A 19416-nucleotide genomic window follows, 5' to 3' on the forward strand; every position below is an offset into this window, starting at 1 on the left:
TTCATCACACAATCTAAAATTCAAAAGCATAAAGAAAAACAAACAAAATAAAAGTAGATTCTTCTTTGTGTCCTTTCTTCTGCCGTTAGAATGCTTCTCCTTTCCCCTCTCTTTTGATCTTCTTTTTATTCTTTTTACAAAAATCCAAAAACCTACGAATTTCCATAATAATTTCCAAAAATGCCCTTGTGCTGATATATCGCCTATTATGCTGCGATATATCGCCTGTTGAATGTTCTCGATAAAAACGTGAGTTTCTGATGTCGTTTATGCTAAGCCGAAATTTGAAATTCATCAAGCAGCGATATATCGCCCAAGACAGGCGATATATCGCCTATACCACATCTCCAAAATATTACCAAATTTTCGGCTACTAAAACAGACATTTATCCAAATTCTCGAACAAATCAGAATTATAACGACACACTGCACAAGTTCACCAAACAGATTAAATAGAATTTTCTCTTGAGAAAAACAACCAAATCAATATGAGAATGTTATAAATAAGCGTATATTTTGTACGCTTATCAAATAGCATCGAATATATTTCAAGTAGATAACATATAAAAGTCATCGACATCACATCGACATAGCATCGAATTAACATTGATGCATCACCATCAAATTAATGCTCACGAACAACCATCGAAATAGCATTTTAAAAAAATTAGCTATGTTATAGAGCATATAGTGTAAAATTTCCCAAAAAGAAAACACTCGGTCAATTTTATGTCTCTTGAGCTCTGATATTATTATTATTTTTTTTAAAAAATCAATGTATAATTGCACCTCACAGCTATTCAACATTCACATAAATTAAGGACATGTTTACTAAATAGTAATCGGAATTGGAATAAATCAATGGGAGAAATGAATGGGAAAAAAAATCTAGAAGAATCGGAATCATTATTGTATTATGTTGTTTACTAAAACCGAGTGGAAAATGAATCAGAATCATTTTATCTTGTTTATATAACCAAGAAAGAGAATTGGAATCATTTTATCTTGTCCTATATCTTTATCAGATTCACGTACACGCACTCTTATATAGGTTCCATAATGCTCCCAAACATTTGTACATCAAATTCATTCCACTTATTATAACAAATTTTAGTTAACAATCAACAACTAAATTTTGTAATCCATAATTCATACCTTAAACCACTTCCACCATGGATTGATTGAGGTCTCTAATACTGGCTCAGGTGTTTTCCAAAATTCTTTTTGGCAGTGAATCATTGTTTTTAAACATTCATGAAAATATTTACTAACAGTTTTTCCTGATCTCTTAAAACTAAAACCAACAACACGATTCTTATGGTGGTGTGCTAGAATATATAGAAACATTGCTACGTAAAAAATTTTAGGACTAGCATTGCGAGTCCTAAAAAAATTTTTAGGACTCGCGCCCCGCGAGTCCTCTATTTGAGAGCCTTAAAAACTAAGGTTTTTTAGGACTCGCATCGCGAGTCCTAAAAAATCTGGTTGAGTGTCTTTAAGAATGTTTTTAGGACTCGCATTGCGAGTCCTAAAAAATCTGGTGCGAGTCCTAAAAAATCTGGTTGAGTGTCTTTAATTAAGTTTTTAGGACTCCCATTGCAAGTCCTAAAAAATCTGGTTCAGTGTTTTAAGTAATTTTTTAAGACTCGCTTTGCATGCCCTTAAAAGTAATTTTTTTTTAAAAAAAAATGCAGCTACAATTTTCGTTTTGATTTAGAAAAAATATATCCCTTTGAGTGTCCAAAATGTATTATATATGTTAGATTTCTAAAATTTCAAAAGAAAATACAACAGAATAATTTTTTATTAATTACTCAAAAATATCATTTCAGTATTTAGTCTACTCGGATTACAAAATCATATTATATGATAGTTTATACTACAATCAAATTTTATCATCACCAAATATTAAACAAGAAATGTATACAATGTTAGTAAAATATATTTTTTATTCTAAAAACTTCAACTGTCAATGTTGAAGAAATGCATCTCAATATAGTATTGCGCCAAAGAAATACATCTCAATATAGACCTGCACATTATAAAAAAGTTATTTAATTATAAATATATTATAATTCAAACTTATAAATAAGTAGACAGACAACAATTATAAATATATATATAACAAATGCGAGAATTAAACTATCATTATCATTATAGGTATTCATATAGTCAAGGAGCAAACAATATCTTATTAGATAGTACTATTTCATAAAATCTTATTCATCCAGTACATTGAGGTATTTCAAAACAGTAGCAAACTACACCAAAATCAGAACCTACTTCACTACGGATGAATAACTAAGATATTCAAACTCCACTAAAGTATAATACTAAAGCAATTAGAGAATAAACACACACACATTCCTTCGTTTGATCAAAGAAAAACATAATTACCAAATCAAACACTAAAACGGGATATTCCTTCATTGTTTTTATGTTAAAATTCTATTAATAAAAAAGGGCTTTTAGTGTGTGTAACATTAAAATCATTGACTATAAAATCTCACCGAAATCCGCTAAGATTATTAATGTTATCATCATAAGCCTAATTTTAATAATAAAATATGTAAATGTTCGAAATAAGATTCTAGCATCACCAGCATAAATTTCTATCATTCTCTAAAGACCAACAAGAAATTTCTATCAGCAAAAATAGCTTTAATTAAAGACCAAAATTTGAGAGCTATGCTCAGACTCAAACATAAAACTTTAACATCAACACATCATCAAGGCTCAAAAATATATTTAATCCCCAATATCAAACAAGAATAACAAATATCGTCATATATAATTATAACTACTAACAATTGCACTAATATTTGATTAATTAATTTATAAAATGAACTAAAAATAGTAATATAATCTTATTCACATTTGACTTTTTTGTTTATTTTTTTTAAAGAATTAACAATTGACTGAAATTGCATAATTACTATTTGGTTAGGTTAATGTACCTAGGTGACATTATTAATTAGATGATCAAAGTGAGTATGTAAGGGAAAATCACAAAAAAAATTTGTTGGAGAAACTGTAACATTTCTCTGAAAATGTTTCATGAAGAATTGTAATGATCCATGAATGGGTACCAATTTACCATCTCCTCAATCGATACATTGCGTGTCCTTAAATTTCCTCTTGTAGTGAGTATGCTACATAATTTTTGAAAAATTTGTCTATCCATTCTTAATTGTGAAACACATTTGATATCACTTTCATACACTAAATCATGTAAGTTTTCTAATTGTCTATAGACTCTCATAATAGATAACGGATGATTGAGACGTTTTTTGTAACCTATCCATGCATAAGCACATGTAGTTGTACATACACTCAAAATAATTTGTAATAGTACAATAATATTTTGTACTACAACAATAATATTTTGTTTCCTTGTCAAACTTAACGAAGTCAATAGTCTACAAAAAAAAAAAACATAAATTAGCAAAAAAATTTGGTATAAAAAATAAATAGTCAAATTCTCTTTTCAAAATATAAAGATAGCAACTAATTAATTAACAACATACATATATATATACTATGTATATATATAAATAATTTGGTTATCAACATTCTTTTATCGTTTTGTTTTGTTTTGTTATTATTTATTTTTGTTTTTTGTAATTGATTTTTCTCTTTTCTTCTTGCCACTATATTGTACATAAATGAGTTAGACTTCTTTTATTAAAAAAAAAAAACTATTGTGCCATTTTATTTTGTTGTAACATTTTGTAATAATTAATTAAATAATAACTTTTTTTTTAAAAAAACTATTATTTCTTTAATAAAAATATCTTACATAAATACTATTATTATAATACAATACATTGCACTAGACAAAAAAATGGATATATACATAAACCTTTAAGAAAACAAATCAAGAAACAATGTAAATTTTAAAAAATTTAAAATGAGTAATGATATTCTATTTTTTCCCCAGTAACTCATATATAATTCCTCAATTATATAAAGAAAAAACATATTAATATATTACATATATAGTTAATATATTATTGCTTAACAATTAATATTATTAAAAAAACGTATTTTTTCCTGGATTAAAAAAAGTATTTAAGCATCATTATATATATGTTGCGATATTTTATTACACGCAAGTGCACGTATCATACAAGTAGTAACTCACGCAGGTGAGGTCGAACCCAAGGGAATTGCAGCTAAGTACTAACCAAATTGGATCTATATTTCTATTTGGCAACAATAAAATTTGGTGTTAAAATAATAATGCAGAAAACAAAACAAGCAAAACACAACAATTAAAAAGGGGTTTAACAATGGATGTGAAATTAGGAATATGATTTCAATTGCTTTGATTACCTAATTGTTAATACTAGTTAACTATTCTTCTTCCTCCTATGTGATGACAGATTAGAAAATCACCTAAACTCTTTCAGATTATAAAGGTACTAAATTGAATGTCAACTACTGCATCTCTGAAATAGTACAACAAACAATTCGCATTAAGCAATAATCTAAAAGTCACACAAGCTATGCAAATACTTTCATTTCACATCAAAACCTATGTTTATTCATTTAGAGCATTCCTAATATTCACTTTTCAGATTTCATATTAGGATCATGAATCATGCTTAAGGTGATCAATCTCAAACATATATTAAGCACAAAGATGAACAAATCACATAAACAAGGAAGAAAGAACAATTAAATAGCACTAATCCATGGAATAATCTCAGTCAATATCCATCAAATCCCTAAATAGGACTTTAGCTCATAATCTCAGTATTCATATCCATAATCAAACTAAACATAAACAATAACATAGAAAATTAAAGAAAAAGAGAATGAAACTAGATTGGGAATTGTCACAGATCGCCCACGCTTGCTCCAAGCTTCTTCTTCTTCTTTTCTCTACTTGTTTCTATCTCTCTCCCTAATTCACGTTTTTCTCCTCTTAAAATCGCATCAGAACTCGTAACCCTAAATTATCCCCCTTGAATTAACCAAAATGCCCTTCATTTTAAAATCAGTCGAATTTCAATTTCCAGCAAACTAGCGCGGTCACGCTCTACAGTAGCGAGGTCGCTCTACTCTCTCAGAAAATGCATTTTTGACAGCTTTACGAATTTTTGTGCTTTTTGGCATCTTTTTTTTCATTCTAAATCATCCCAATCCTTCAAAACCTGAAAATAAACAAAAACAACACAAAACAAGCGTAAAATAGAACAAAGCAACCCTAAACCTCTAAAATACTTCCTAAGTAGACACACTAAAACAAGTCTAAAACTCGCTAATCAATATACTAGTTTTATGATTCGTGGCTCGTTGATTTGAACGATTAGATTTAAAAGATTAAAATTTAATATTAAAAATTAAATAAGTAATACCTAAATGTGAGAGATTGTTTAAAAATGTTTGTTTCAATGTTTCAAATTTGCCTATTATTCTACTACTTTCATCATCATTATTATTATTTTAAAAAAAGTGGTATGTTCTTAGAGCATTTTAAATATTTTTATTAATAAAAGTTAATTTTCTATTATATATTAATCTTCTCACATCAAATTTTTTATCTTTCTTTTTTTGGAAAACAAGTCAACTACATTTTTAGAACAAAAATAAAATGTAATAAGTACAGTATATATAATAAATAAATACATACAAACACTAATTTGGTACAAAATAATAATAATAATAATAATAACTTAAATAACTAAAAGCTATTTAAATTAATAAATTATATTCCACGAAATATGAACAAAAAAATCTATCATATATACATCATCACATATGTTGGACCTATCAATAATATTCATGCAAAGTTGTTGCTTATATGAAAACATTAAACACCACCTCCCATAAATACGCTCAAGAAAAAAAAAGAATCAATCATAAATATGTCCATCATTTCTCTAATAAAATGATTTAACATTCTTTTGCAAAAAAATCAAACTTAAAAATTAGTTACTTATGATGAGGTATAAATAATAAATTTGAATGTTAGTTAAATATTAATTATATATTTCTTAATTTTGATTTTCAATGAATATTTATGTATCTACTTTATCAATATATTAAGTATTTTACACCTAGTTTGTGTAAGAACACTTAATTTTTGCATTTTAACCAATCTTGCATGAATTTATAGGACCTAGTCGCATTCTCACTCATAAAAGGAAAATCAAGCTAAGGACTCGAAGTAAGGAAGTTCTGCACCAATAATAACTTAAGATATATGGAATCTTTATACTTTGTATGCTATGCATGATGCCGGAAACATTATGATATTGTATGTATACTTTATATAGTCCAGTTATGATTATGAAAGTCTATGTATGCGTGATATTCTATGAATGGAAATGTTATGCTATGTCTGTTACTGTTCTGAAGTTGTGAGTAACCATGAAACCGTATTGTGGTATGCTCACATTACAGGGAATTCTTCGTGGATTACGCAGGGAATTCGTATTATTATTAAAATAAGACTATTAAATAACAACATCATTATATATATATATATATATTAGTTCTAAAACTAACATAACGTGCCTACCATTTTTTTTTTAAAATTTATTCAAAACAAAACTCATTATTAGTTGAGATTTTATAGCATTCTAGTTATATATGCATCTTTATTTAAATTTCCAACAAAATATTTATCCTAAATAATAATAATCACAATAACATTAATAATGAAAATAATAATTTTTTAAATTAAAATTCTTAAATATCTGTTTGAATATCATATGTCGATTTTTTTCTATTTTATTTTTTTATATAAAAAAATGAAGTAAATTAGTTTTGATTAAGATTATTTAAATTTACTTCTATAATGTATTGTTTTGGAAAGTTGATAATGAAAAAAGATTCATAGAATTTAATGTTCACTATCTATTTATGTGTAAATAATTATACCAGTTAACATGTTGGGAATTGAAACTATCTATATATGTATCATAAACAAGATGCGAGAAGATTAATTACAACTAAAGTGAAAAACACAAACACAAATCTATACCAAAACATAATATATCTTTAATTTAAAAGAATTAAAAAATAAAAAAAATATAACATGTTATCTGAATGTGAAGTGCACATCTGTAATAACCTCAATGGAAGTTAAACAGAAGTTAAGAAGAAAAACAAGAAGAGAAAAAAAAAATGATGAAAGCACAATAACAATAATGAAGAAGAGAAGAAGTCAGGAGAAAAACAATAAGAGAAAAAAAATCATGCTTACGTTAGATAAATTAGACTGATATTTATAGGGTAGAATTGTCTATTAATTTTTAAATATAAAAAATCAAAAGTAAAAAATCAAAATAAGTTTTCAACATAATCTCATTCATTAAAGAGATAAAGGGAAGAACATTTCCCTTACTTTTTTTACGTGGGTCCCACTAGTCTTTTCCATTCCAGAAATTTAGTAAACACCTCAAAAGAAATAATTAACATTTTCTCTCTACGTAAACATGTCATTCTACTCATTCATTTCCAATGTAAAAATATATTTAATATAATAAAGGGTTAATTACATCTTCTACCGTAATCTAAAAAAAAATTCGTTTTATACGGTAATGTTAACAAATTACAAAAATACGGCACTCACTACCTACCACCCGTGTCCACCCGTGTTTATATATATATATTAACCCTTTGTTTTACTTTTTTATTTCAATTTTTAATAAGAATTAGGCATATCAAATAATATAATAATAAAAGTAATAATAATTATAGTTACTACCTTTAATAAAATAAAATAAAATAGAGTAATTTATTAATATTTATACAATTACTCAAAAAATAAATAAATATTTATACAAATTACAAATATACTGTTAATTAAAATTAACATTAATAACTATATGTTACAATATATAGTTAAAGATAATCACAATATTATTATTCTTTATAAAAATATTAAATATATTTTTTAAATCATAGCTAGTCAAGTCTCAACACTCCATGTTAAACCAAAATCATAATCTAATCCAAGTTTCAAGTTTTGTTACAAAAATATATTTAAAGTTAAAAAATTAGTTTTGTAAATCTTTGTAATAATCATGTTAAATTAATTTATAAATATTTATGTAAATGTGAGTTACAAAAATAAACTTTTTAGTTGTGAAATTAGTTTTGTAAATTGTTGTTACAAAAATGTAAAACTTGTTTAAAGAAAAATATTGTATTTCACCACTATATTCAATAAAGTGTTTTATAAATAATGAATATCTTAAATTTATATTTTTAAGTTGTATAGCATAAATATGATGTTTCATGTAATTTTTTGGTACAATATTGTAACAATATGAAAAAGTATAATAATTTTATGTATATTTTGTTTATGATTTCTTAACTATAAAATATTTTCGTAAATATTAGTTACAAAAATATCTTTCTTAGTTGTAAAACTAGATTTGTAAATTATTGTTACAAAAATAAAAAATTTAGTTACGAATTTGTTTGTAAGTTTTATCTACAAAAAAAAAAAAATCTACAATTCTATAACTGATTTTGTAAATATTATTTACAAACACGTAACAGATATTTACAAGTTCGTAACATATATTTACTAGTTTGTAAACGTTGATCACAAGAAATTGTATTTTACAGCTTTTATTTATGATTTTGCCACTCCGTATTTACAATTTTGCCATTCCGTATTTTTGTAAGGTACCGTATTTTTCAGATTTTTTTTAACTTTTAGTGCATTTTTGTAAATTTCCCATTTATAAAACCAAAATTTCAAAAGCAATTTCATCAAAATTCCACGTCAAGTGTCTCCCCTCCACTTTTAACTCAGCTTACTATAACAACAGATTAGACAACCAATATTCATAAAGCAAAAAAGGTAAAGTTTCTTTATTATTAAAATAATATAAAATAAACAATGAGGATTCTAGCGTCCCTCACAGGACTAAGTCCTTTATGTGGACTCCAGAAATTTGCCAAATGTCAAAGTTATATTGGTATAAAAGTGTTGACTTTTGAGTATTATGACTTGATATAACCAGTTGTATAACCGGTTGTGATTTTTTAGTTGGCACTGTTTTAGTAAGTGGGGGGGAGGGGGGGTAGAAGGGTAATTTTAGGTCCAATAAATAGTACAGTTGAGGGTTTTATAGTAAATATAGATAAGAGTTGGGACTTATTTACGATTGTGGACACGTAACTATTTGACTGCTACTAAGTAACTATTATAATTGACTTAGACAAATGTATAATAAAATAACGTAACAAAAACTGAAGTTGTTATATTTTTTTTATGCTGTATAAGAAATGAATATAATGTGGTGGCAAATTTTTAATATAAATAATTTTTTTTAAAATGTATTAATTATTGAATGACACACCGCATTACCATTTAGTAGTTAATTTTTGCATGGACTTTTTATTTTGCATGAATATTGGGCATATTGGTATATGTATTGGCCAAGACAACTCACCGGTCGACATAGGCAAAGCACACCTCTAGCACACCTCTGGTCGGTATAGGCAAAGCACTCTTCTAGCACACCTCTGGTCGGTATAGGCAAAGCACTCTTCTAGCACACCTCTGCTATACCATGACACATCTTTGGTCAGTAAATGACACATCTCTGGTCTAGCGTGACATATCTCTAGTGTAGCGAAACACTTTATTGGTCGGGCAAAACAAATGACTGCTCGGTCAAAATACTCCACTGGTCGGTCAAAATACTCCATTGGTTGGCCATAACATTTTACTCGTCAGTCAAAAATCTTCACCGGTGGGACAAAAATTACGCATTACAGAACACTGTTGGATTTACTGCGTCGTTACACACATCATTGAAGTCTGATGTGTTTACATTTTCAGAGAACAGAAAGAACTACGGTACATATGAAATCATAAACACACATAATCGATGATAGAAACTAAAAAATAACGGTGTTTTGATTCTCTCGATTTAGGTCTGAGTATATTACGCAATATGTTCTCACAATTATAGGGGTTCACTCTCTCCCATTGATTATTTTCGAAAACGAAATTCATCAATTTCATGATCTTTAGTATACATATTACGAAATTAGTGGCTGATTTTGAAATTAATGAAAAATAATATAAATCTTTAATTTGTTTTAAGCATATATGGAAAAATAAAGTTTTTATGCCTAAACCTTTTTTTTAGTTGCAGTAAATAGGAAATTTTTATATGAATATATAACACACTCATATTTACGATAATTAACGATTATCACAATTTTCTGTTATACATTTAAAGATGTGGGGTAATTTGCCATAAAAAAAAATTCAATTGTCACCATCCTTTTAATTATACTTTATTAGTTTTCCTATGAGCAAAATTTTCCTTGTTATGCATAATTTTCCTTAATCTTCTTATATGTGGTGTATTAGAAATGGAAGACTCAAATCTAAATTCACATGAATTGGATAATTTGTTTTATTACGATTTGGAAGCCCGAAATGGTTTTTCAAACGTGGGGCCTGAACCATTGTAGTGGACCCAATACAAAAAAGTAATTGAGTGGGAATATACCAAGGCATTTGCACTATATATTTTTTTTAACATTAAGAAAAAGTGTGAGGACAAATTTAGCAAATCATTGTCAGGGTACACTGTAATGTAAATATATTTTAGAATATAATAACCAAACCAAAGAAAATATGGAGAGGAACGGCTGTTGGTTATAGGGAAGAAGTTAGGGTATTTTCGTATTTTACACCACTTAAGCTTCAACTCAAATCCTACCATTCAATCACCCCATCCAACGACCAAAATGACCACAGGACTTAGTCCTGGAAAACAAAATGAGGGACTCCAGAAGCTCCCAATAAACAATTATGCAAAAAAGTAATAACATTAATCGGTTGCCAAGGTTTATCTTTTTTTTTTAAATAAAAGAAAAGAAAAAAGGAATCCAGTGTTTTAAGTGAGAGACACTCTTCAGGGAGAATATATTAAGTAGTAGTTCGCTATATCTCTAACGTGCATGGCACTCAAGTATATTATTATATATATATAATATATATTTAACATGACCAACACTAGAGAATATGGAAAGAGATATATCGTTGGTGTTGGTAAGGAACTTTTCAACAACGACTCCAAGTCTTGCTTTCTTTCTTACTAGAGAATATTGAGAGAGATCAACAACAACGGCTCCAAGTCTTGGTTCTTTCTTACTAGAGAATATTGAGAAGATAATAGAACAGGCGAGGAGATCGAAAGCTATTCATGGCAGAGAGTGTGGTGAGTTTTCTACTGGGGAAGTTTTCGTCGTTGTTGGAAGATGAGGCCAAGCTCTTGAGCGGGGTTCGAGACGAAGTTGTTTTCGTGAAAAATGAGTTGGATCGTATGAGAGCTTTCTTGCGATCTGCTGATGCTACGGAAGATCACGATGAAGAAATCAAAGTGTGGGTTAAGCAAGTTAGAGAGGTCGCTTACGATGCAGAAGACCTCATCGATGATTCTTGTACAGATTGAGCATCCCAAGCAGCTAGTATGGGTATATTTGTGTAAGATGGCTCGCGGGATCAAGAACTTGAAAGCTCGCCGTCGAATTGCCTCCCAATTGCAGAGTATCAAACGCAGAGTTACTGATATTGTTGAGTGGATCCAGTCATAAGCCAATACCAGAAATCAGTTACAACAAACTCAACAGTTTATATCTAAACCCTACCAAATACAGAGGTATATACATATATAAATACAACCAGTTCTGGAAAGCCAGAATCTCAAGATGCGTGTTCGTGATGAGAAGTGGACAAGGATCAAAACAAAGTAAGTTGACGTTTACCTCTCTATAATTGATGAATGAATTCAACGATACTTAATAAATGATTTTTGAAGAAGTTAGGTTTGATATATGTATAAATATCAGGGTTAAGTTTATCACGCAGATATACATTTTATATGAGAATAACAATTATACTTATATATATATATACACAGACAATTTAGTTATTTTAGTGTATGATTTGATGTGAAAAAAGTGGAAGGTGAATTTCTTCAGAGACCAAAATATGATATAATTTCATGGTTGGTTTCATTATATTTTGACTGTTATCTTGTTTTTCAAGGTCTTTCTAATTCTATTGTGCCAAGAACAAAGATGACATTCTATTTGGGAAAACTAAAAATCTTTTTATTTAATTAATTGGATTCATGTGTTAAAAATTTATTTATTTGGGGTCACAATTGTAAATATAAAAATGTGTAATGGGTCATTATATAAATAAGTCAAATTTATGTGGTCTATTTTTTAATAAAGTTTATGACTGAAGGGCATGATTGTCATGATTTTTATATGTGGATACCATTGAGACAATTTCTGATTTGATGAGGGGCCAAATTAGAAATAGTAAATAAATTATTAATTACTGTTTTTCCAGTTATTAATAAAGAGGTAGGTCCCCAGTTTTGCATCGCTTCACATATCGTATTCTTGAATCCCCATCATCAAGAAACTCAGGTTCCAGAGAAAAACTTTGATGCAAAGATTGGAAGATCATACCGTTCAAAATCGATTCTATGGACTCCGGTACGCTTCCGCTAATCTTTGATTCTATAGTTAGATTTCTCATGAATTAATTAGGGTTAAATTCAGATTATAGTATTCTAACATTTGGTACCAGAGCTTTCCTTAATTAATTCTTGAGAATATATGGTAGTATTGGTCTTCCATGAAATTAAATTTCGCAATCGTTTATATATATATGATCGCTGGGTCTGTTTACAGTAATCGTGACTGTTTCTTTTTTTGTTTATATGAGGAATTGCTAGTTCCGAATGATATAGTTGTTAGTTTCGAATATATATATATTCAAAAGAAATTATATAAAGAAAAATCGTACATTGATATTATATACAGAAAAACTTTTCGTCATTAATATTGATATTTATATATATAAAAGGATTAGGTCTGTTTTCGCCCATAGACACCATAATACAGAATTGAGAAATTGCTTATATAGAGAAACAGTATCTAGTTTACTATATACTATAAACTGTATATAAGGAATTATCTATATAAGAAATTCCTATAAACTGTATATAAGGAATTGTTTATTAATCTCTTATATACATGAGGAGGTAATTTGTGTTTATATTTTGGTGTTTGGGCCTAGGAGATAAATATTATATTCCTCAGTAATTCCTTATATTAACTTACCTGTATATATTTCTTATATACAGTTTATTAATTTAGGAATAATACAGTAACAATAAATTTTGATTTTGGTTTTGGATTTAATTAAGGATATCTTATATTTTAGTTAAATTAATTGAAACAAAATATCACCAAAGTGATCTCTTTTGTGTAGATTAATTTAATTAAAATATCAAGATAATAGTGTGTATATAATTCATGCATTTATTAATTAACCCAAAGGTGAGTTAATATTTGGCCGAATTTTATGCATACCTGTGGTGATAAATATGTGGCAATTGTAAGGTATTTTTTGTGTGAATAATATGTTAGTCCAAAGATTGCATATTATTTGACATAATTTATTGTCAATGTTTGATCGCTATAACAAGAGTACCGCTTACAATTAATATTATTGTCCAAAGACTTGATATTAATAATGTGTTTGGTATCTTGAGATGGGATTAACCATAATTTGAATTTATTGTTTTATTTGGATTCTTATATGAGCATGTTATTTATGTAATTGTACTGTTCTATTTTCAGCTGTTGCTACTGTATCTGCTAATCTTAATTCAGTGCCGGTCCTTAATGGTAGTAACTTTAAGGACTGGAAGGAGAACATTTTTATTGTTCTTGGCTGCATGGATCTTGACCTTGCATTAAGGATGGATCGACCTGCTTCTCTTACAGATGCTAGTACCTCCGAGCAAAGGAGGATTTATGAGAAGTGGGATCGTTCAAACCGCATGAGTCTTATGATCATCAAGCGCGGCATACCTGAGGCTTTTAGGGGTGCGGTGTCCGAGGAGGTCACCGATGCCACAACTTTCCTTGCTGAAATTGAGAAACGCTTTGCAAAAAGCGATAAGGCGGAAACAAGTACTCTTTTAAAGAAACTTATTTCCATGAGGTTTAAGGGCAAGGAAAACATAAGGGAGTACATTATGGAAATGTCTCACCTTGCTTCAAAGTTGAAGGCACTAAAGCTTGAGCTTTCGGATGACTTGCTTGTGCATTTAGTGCTTATCTCTCTTCCTCCACAATTCAGTCAATTCAAGGTCAGTTACAACTGTCAAAGGGAGAAGTGGACTCTTAATGAGCTCATTTCATTTTGTGTTCAAGAGGAAGAAAGATTGAAGCAAGAGAAGACTGAAAGTGCTCATTTGGCAAGCACCTCTAAAGATAAGGGCAAGAAAAGGAAGAATGAGGCTGCTAATGATAAGGGTCCAGCACATAAGAAACAAACTCAAGCCAACAACAATGGTGGTTGTTTCTTTTGCAACATGAAAGGACACGTGAAGAAGGAATGTGCTAAGTACATTGCATGGCGAGCAAAGAAAGGTACATTTCTTACTTTGGTCTGTTCTGAGGTAAATTTAGCTTCAGTACCAAGAAACACTTGGTGGTTAGATTCCGGTGCTACTAGTAACATCAGTGTTTCAATGCAGGGTTGCCTGAGTTACCGAAAGCCAAGTGATGCTGAAAGAAGCATTTATGTGGGAGACGGCAAGTCGGTGAATGTGGAAGCAATAGGGCATTTTAGGTTGTTGTTAAGTACTGGTTACTATTTGGACTTAATAGATACTTTTGTTGTACCGTCATTTAGGCGGAATTTGGTTTCTGTTTCTTGTTTGGACAAATTAGGTTATTGTTGTTCATTTGGAAACAACTGCTTTAGTTTATCTATTAATTCAAATACTGTTGGAACTGGTTCTCTTATGGTTTATGACAACTTATATTTGCTTGACACCGTTGCTTCTTATAATGAAACCTTAAATGTGGAATCACGTGGTACTAAGCGTAAAATAGATAATGAAAAATCAAGTTCCTTATGGCACAAACGGTTAGGTCACATCTCTAGAAATAGAGTTGAGCGACTTGTGTCTGATGGAATCTTGGATTCAATTGATTTTTCAGACTTTGATGTTTGCATTGAATGCATCAAAGGCAAACAGACCAAAACAAAGAAATTAGGTGCGAAAAGAGCTATGGACGTCTTAGAGTTGATACATACGGATATTTGTGGGCCATTTCCTACACCTTCTTGGAATGGTCAACAATATTTTGTATCATTCATAGATGATTACTCGAGATATGCGTACCTATTTCTACTTCATGAAAAGTCTCAAGTCTTGGACGTGTTCAAATCGTTTAAGGCTGAAGTTGAGAATCAACTTAGCAAAAGAATAAAGCAAGTCAGGTCTGACCGTGGTGGTGAGTACTATGGTAGATATGACGGATCAGGTGAACAACGTCCAGGACCTTTTGCCAGATATCTAGAAGAGTGTGGAATTGTCCCACAGTACACTATGCCGGGATCTCCTAGCATGAATGGTGTTTCTGAAAGACGAAACCGTACTCTTAAAGATATGGTAAGGAGTATGATCAGTCATTCAACCTTACCAGAATCACTCTGGGGAGAGGCACTTAAGACAGCAGCCTACATTTTGAATAGGGTACCAACTAAAGCAACTGCAAAAACACCTTATGAGCTTTGGACGGGGCGAAAGCCTAGTCTTAAGCACTTTCACGTTTGGGGATGTCCAGCTGAAGCTAGGCCTTATAGGCCAAATGAAAAGAAGCTGGAACCCAAAACTGTGAGCAGCTACTTTATTGGATATTCTGAGCGATCTAGGGGTTTCAAGTTTTATGATCCCAAAGTAAAGAATATATTTGAAACGGGAACTGCAAAGTTTTTTGAGGATATTGAGTTTGGGGGGAGAAATACGGTTAAGGACTTTGTTTTTGAGGAGGATTTAGAATCAACCACTCTTCTTGAAGATGAGTTGATTTCTATTCCATTAGTTGCTTTTGACAATGTTCAGGATTCCAATCCTGATATTGATCAAGTTTTAGATCAAGAGCAACCAAACATAGTCAATCAAACCCCAGAGGTACAAACTCAACAACCTCAAGAACAAGTGCTTTTGCGACGATCCACTAGAGAAAGAAGAAATGCTATTAATCCAGATGAATACATAGTGTATCTTCAAGAACATGAGGATGCCATTGGAATGATGGAAGATGATCCAATCAACTTTCATCAAGCCATGAAAAGTTCTAACTCTCAAAATTGGAATGAAGCAATGAATGAAGAGTATAAGTCTATGCAAGACAATAAAGTTTGGGAGCTTGTCCCATTACCAGAAGGAAAGAAACCGATTGGTTGCAAATGGATTTTTAAGACAAAACGGGATTCAAAAGGTAATGTGGAAAGGTATAAAGCTCGTCTTGTAGCAAAAGGATATACTCAAAAGGAAGGGATTGACTTTAAGGAGACCTTTTCTCCAGTTTCATCAAAGGACTCTTTTAGGACAATCATGGCACTTGTTGCACATTATGATTTAGAGCTTCATCAAATGGATGTGAAAACAGCATTTCTCAATGGAAACATTGATGAAACAATATATATGATGCAGCCTGAAAACTTTGTGTCAGGAGACCCAAAGAAGATGGTTTGCAAATTGACCAAATCCATTTATGGGCTCAAACAAGCTTCCCGTCAATGGTACCACAAATTTCATCAAGTGATTCTCTCGTTTGGTTTTGAGATGAATGTTGTTGATGATTGTGTGTATCACAAGTTCAGTGGGAGTAAACATGTTTTCCTGGTTTTGTATGTTGATGACATACTGCTTGCCACAAATGATATAGGCATGTTGCACGAAACCAAGAGATTTCTGTCAAGAAATTTTGAGATGAAAGATCTTGGTGACGCCTCTTTTGTTTTAGGAATTCAAATACATCGAGACCGTTCTCGGGGTATTCTTGGATTATCACAAAAGAGCTATATCGATAAAGTAATCAAAAGGTTTGGCATGCAAGATTGTAGACCAGGTGATACCCCTGTCGTTAAAGGAGACAAATTTAGTCTTAAGCAATGCCCTAAAGCAAGCCTTGAAATTCAAGAAATGCAAAAGATTCCCTACGCTTCAGCTGTTGGGAGTCTAATGTATGCTCAAGTTTGTACACGTCCGGATATAGCGTACATTGTTGGAGTGTTAGGCAGATACTTAAGCAATCCAGGAATTGATCACTGGAAAGCAGCCAAAAAGGTTATGAGATATTTGAAGAGAACAAGAGATTACATGCTCACATATAGGAGGTCAGATCACTTTGAGATCATTGGATATTCTGACTCCGACTTTGCGGGATGCCAAGATAGTAGGAGATCCACTTCGGGCTACATATATCTGTTAGGTGATGGAGCTATATCATGGAGGAGTGCAAAACAAACACTCATAGCTTCATCCACCATGGCAGCAGAGTTTGTTGCATGTTATGAGGCATCCAACCATGGCATATGGCTGAGAAACTTTGTCACCGGGCTGCGCATTGTGGATGGAATAGAAAGACCACTTAAGTTGTATTGTGACAATAAATCAGCTGTATTGTATTCCAACAACAACAGGAGCTCGACGAAGTCAAAACATATTGACATCAAGTTCCTTGTTGTAAAAGAAAGGGTACAGAGTGGACAGATTTGTATAGAACACTTAGGTACAAACTCCATGATTGCAGACCCCCTTACTAAGGGTTTGCCACCCAAGGTCTTTCATGAGCACACTGCTCGTATGGGTGTTTTAGAGTATGAGGATATCTAGATTCAGTGGGAGTTTGTCTTTATTATCCTTTGTGTTTTATTAGTTTCATGAAACTTGTGTATTAAGATATTTTTCTGATCAGACTTTATGTTATTAAGTTTATTTCACTTTGTACATTAAGCTAAAGTTTTGATCTCTATAAAGTAAAGCAGGACCAATTGAAAATTGACATGAATAGATCACCATGCATGTAATTTTCATACCACATTATCATGATTGATCTATGTCATTTGGCTATGTTGATATATGTGACCATTGATGGGTTTAGTTGTGATTGATACAACGAAAATCGCTTTGATCCTATGTTGATATAGTTAATGGACGAGATTGCACATGCCTACAGTTATGATGACAAAGTTATGAGCTCAATAAGGTTAACACATTTATATATATACATATGTGGCCCAGTGGGAGATTGTTAAAAATTTATTTATTTGGGGTCACAATTGTAAATATAAAAATGTGTAATGGGTCATTATATAAATAAGTCAAATTTATGTGGTCTATTTTTTAATAAAGTTTATGACTTAAGGGCATGATTGTCATGATTTTTATATGTGGATACCATTGAGACAATTTCTGATTTGATGAGGGGCCAAATTAGAAATAGTAAATAAATTATTAATTACTGTTTTTCCAGTTATTAATAAAGAGGTAGGTCCCCAGTTTTGCATCGCTTCACATATCGTATTCTTGAATCCCCATCATCAAGAAACTCAGGTTCCAGAGAAAAACTTTGATGCAAAGATTGGAAGATCATACCGTTCAAAATCGATTCTATGGACTCCGGTACGCTTCCGCTAATCTTTGATTCTATAGTTAGATTTCTCATGAATTAATTAGGGTTAAATTCAGATTATAGTATTCTAACATCATGTTCTATTGTTGGGGCATAATCAAGTTGTTGATTGAGCTTATAATGATTGGGAGACTCACCTTACAGGACGTGCTAAAAGTTGTTTGGAATGGTGTTGAGGAGTACAAGAAGGAAGTGGATAAGATTGGAAGACACTTTTGGTATTTGAAGTTTCAAGAGATAATTCTGCTTAGTTGAGAGAGATTCTGTAATGTCAAATATCATGTGTAGACATTTGTTGTAATGAACTCTTTTGAGTTCTGATATTTCTTTGAGTGTAATGCTTTGGTTTAGTTTTGGAAGTTGCTTGACAATACCCATATGGATTTTTCAGTTGTTTCATTTTAATTGATTGCTGACTTTCTTGATTTCTTTCTTGTTCTGCTTGACCTTACTTATGTTACATGCAATTCTAGTCTTTTTCTTGTTTTTTCATATATAATATATAAATTGATATTCTAAGTGAACAGATTTTTCATTACTTTGGTAAAGTGCTATCTTCAAATTCTTCTACAAGCTCTGTCAGATTAGCTTGCCCTTGCCCATGCAAAATATTTATGCTCTTTTAACACAACATTACGTATTCATAATGACATGCGATATATATTAGTACAAGTTCAATAAACAATGACGGGAAACCAAAGATAAAAAATTGAACAGAAATAAGAATTTGAGAAAAGGCCAACTTTATAATGACAAACCAATATTCATTTTTGATACAATATTATCTTTCGCTTGTTCCATACACTGAATATTCATTTTTGATACAATATCAACACAAGTCGCCACACTTGTTCCAATTACTGCTGGCTTGTTTGATCAAGTTCAGTATGAACCATTTAAACT

General features: G+C 30.6%; 1 non-coding gene across 1 annotated transcript; it reads right to left on the reverse strand.

Annotated features, from left to right (window-relative positions):
• Positions 1 to 2462: 2462 nt before the first annotated feature.
• Positions 2463 to 2550, reverse strand: LOC133803058 (small nucleolar RNA R11/Z151). Its single transcript, XR_009877789.1, has one exon. It is a non-coding gene; the product is annotated as a small nucleolar RNA R11/Z151 (small nucleolar RNA).
• Between the last annotated feature and the right edge of the window lie 16866 nt (positions 2551 to 19416).

This window comes from Humulus lupulus, chromosome 9 (genome assembly GCF_963169125.1).
Source record: "Humulus lupulus chromosome 9, drHumLupu1.1, whole genome shotgun sequence".
Lineage (NCBI taxonomy): Eukaryota > Viridiplantae > Streptophyta > Magnoliopsida > Rosales > Cannabaceae > Humulus > Humulus lupulus.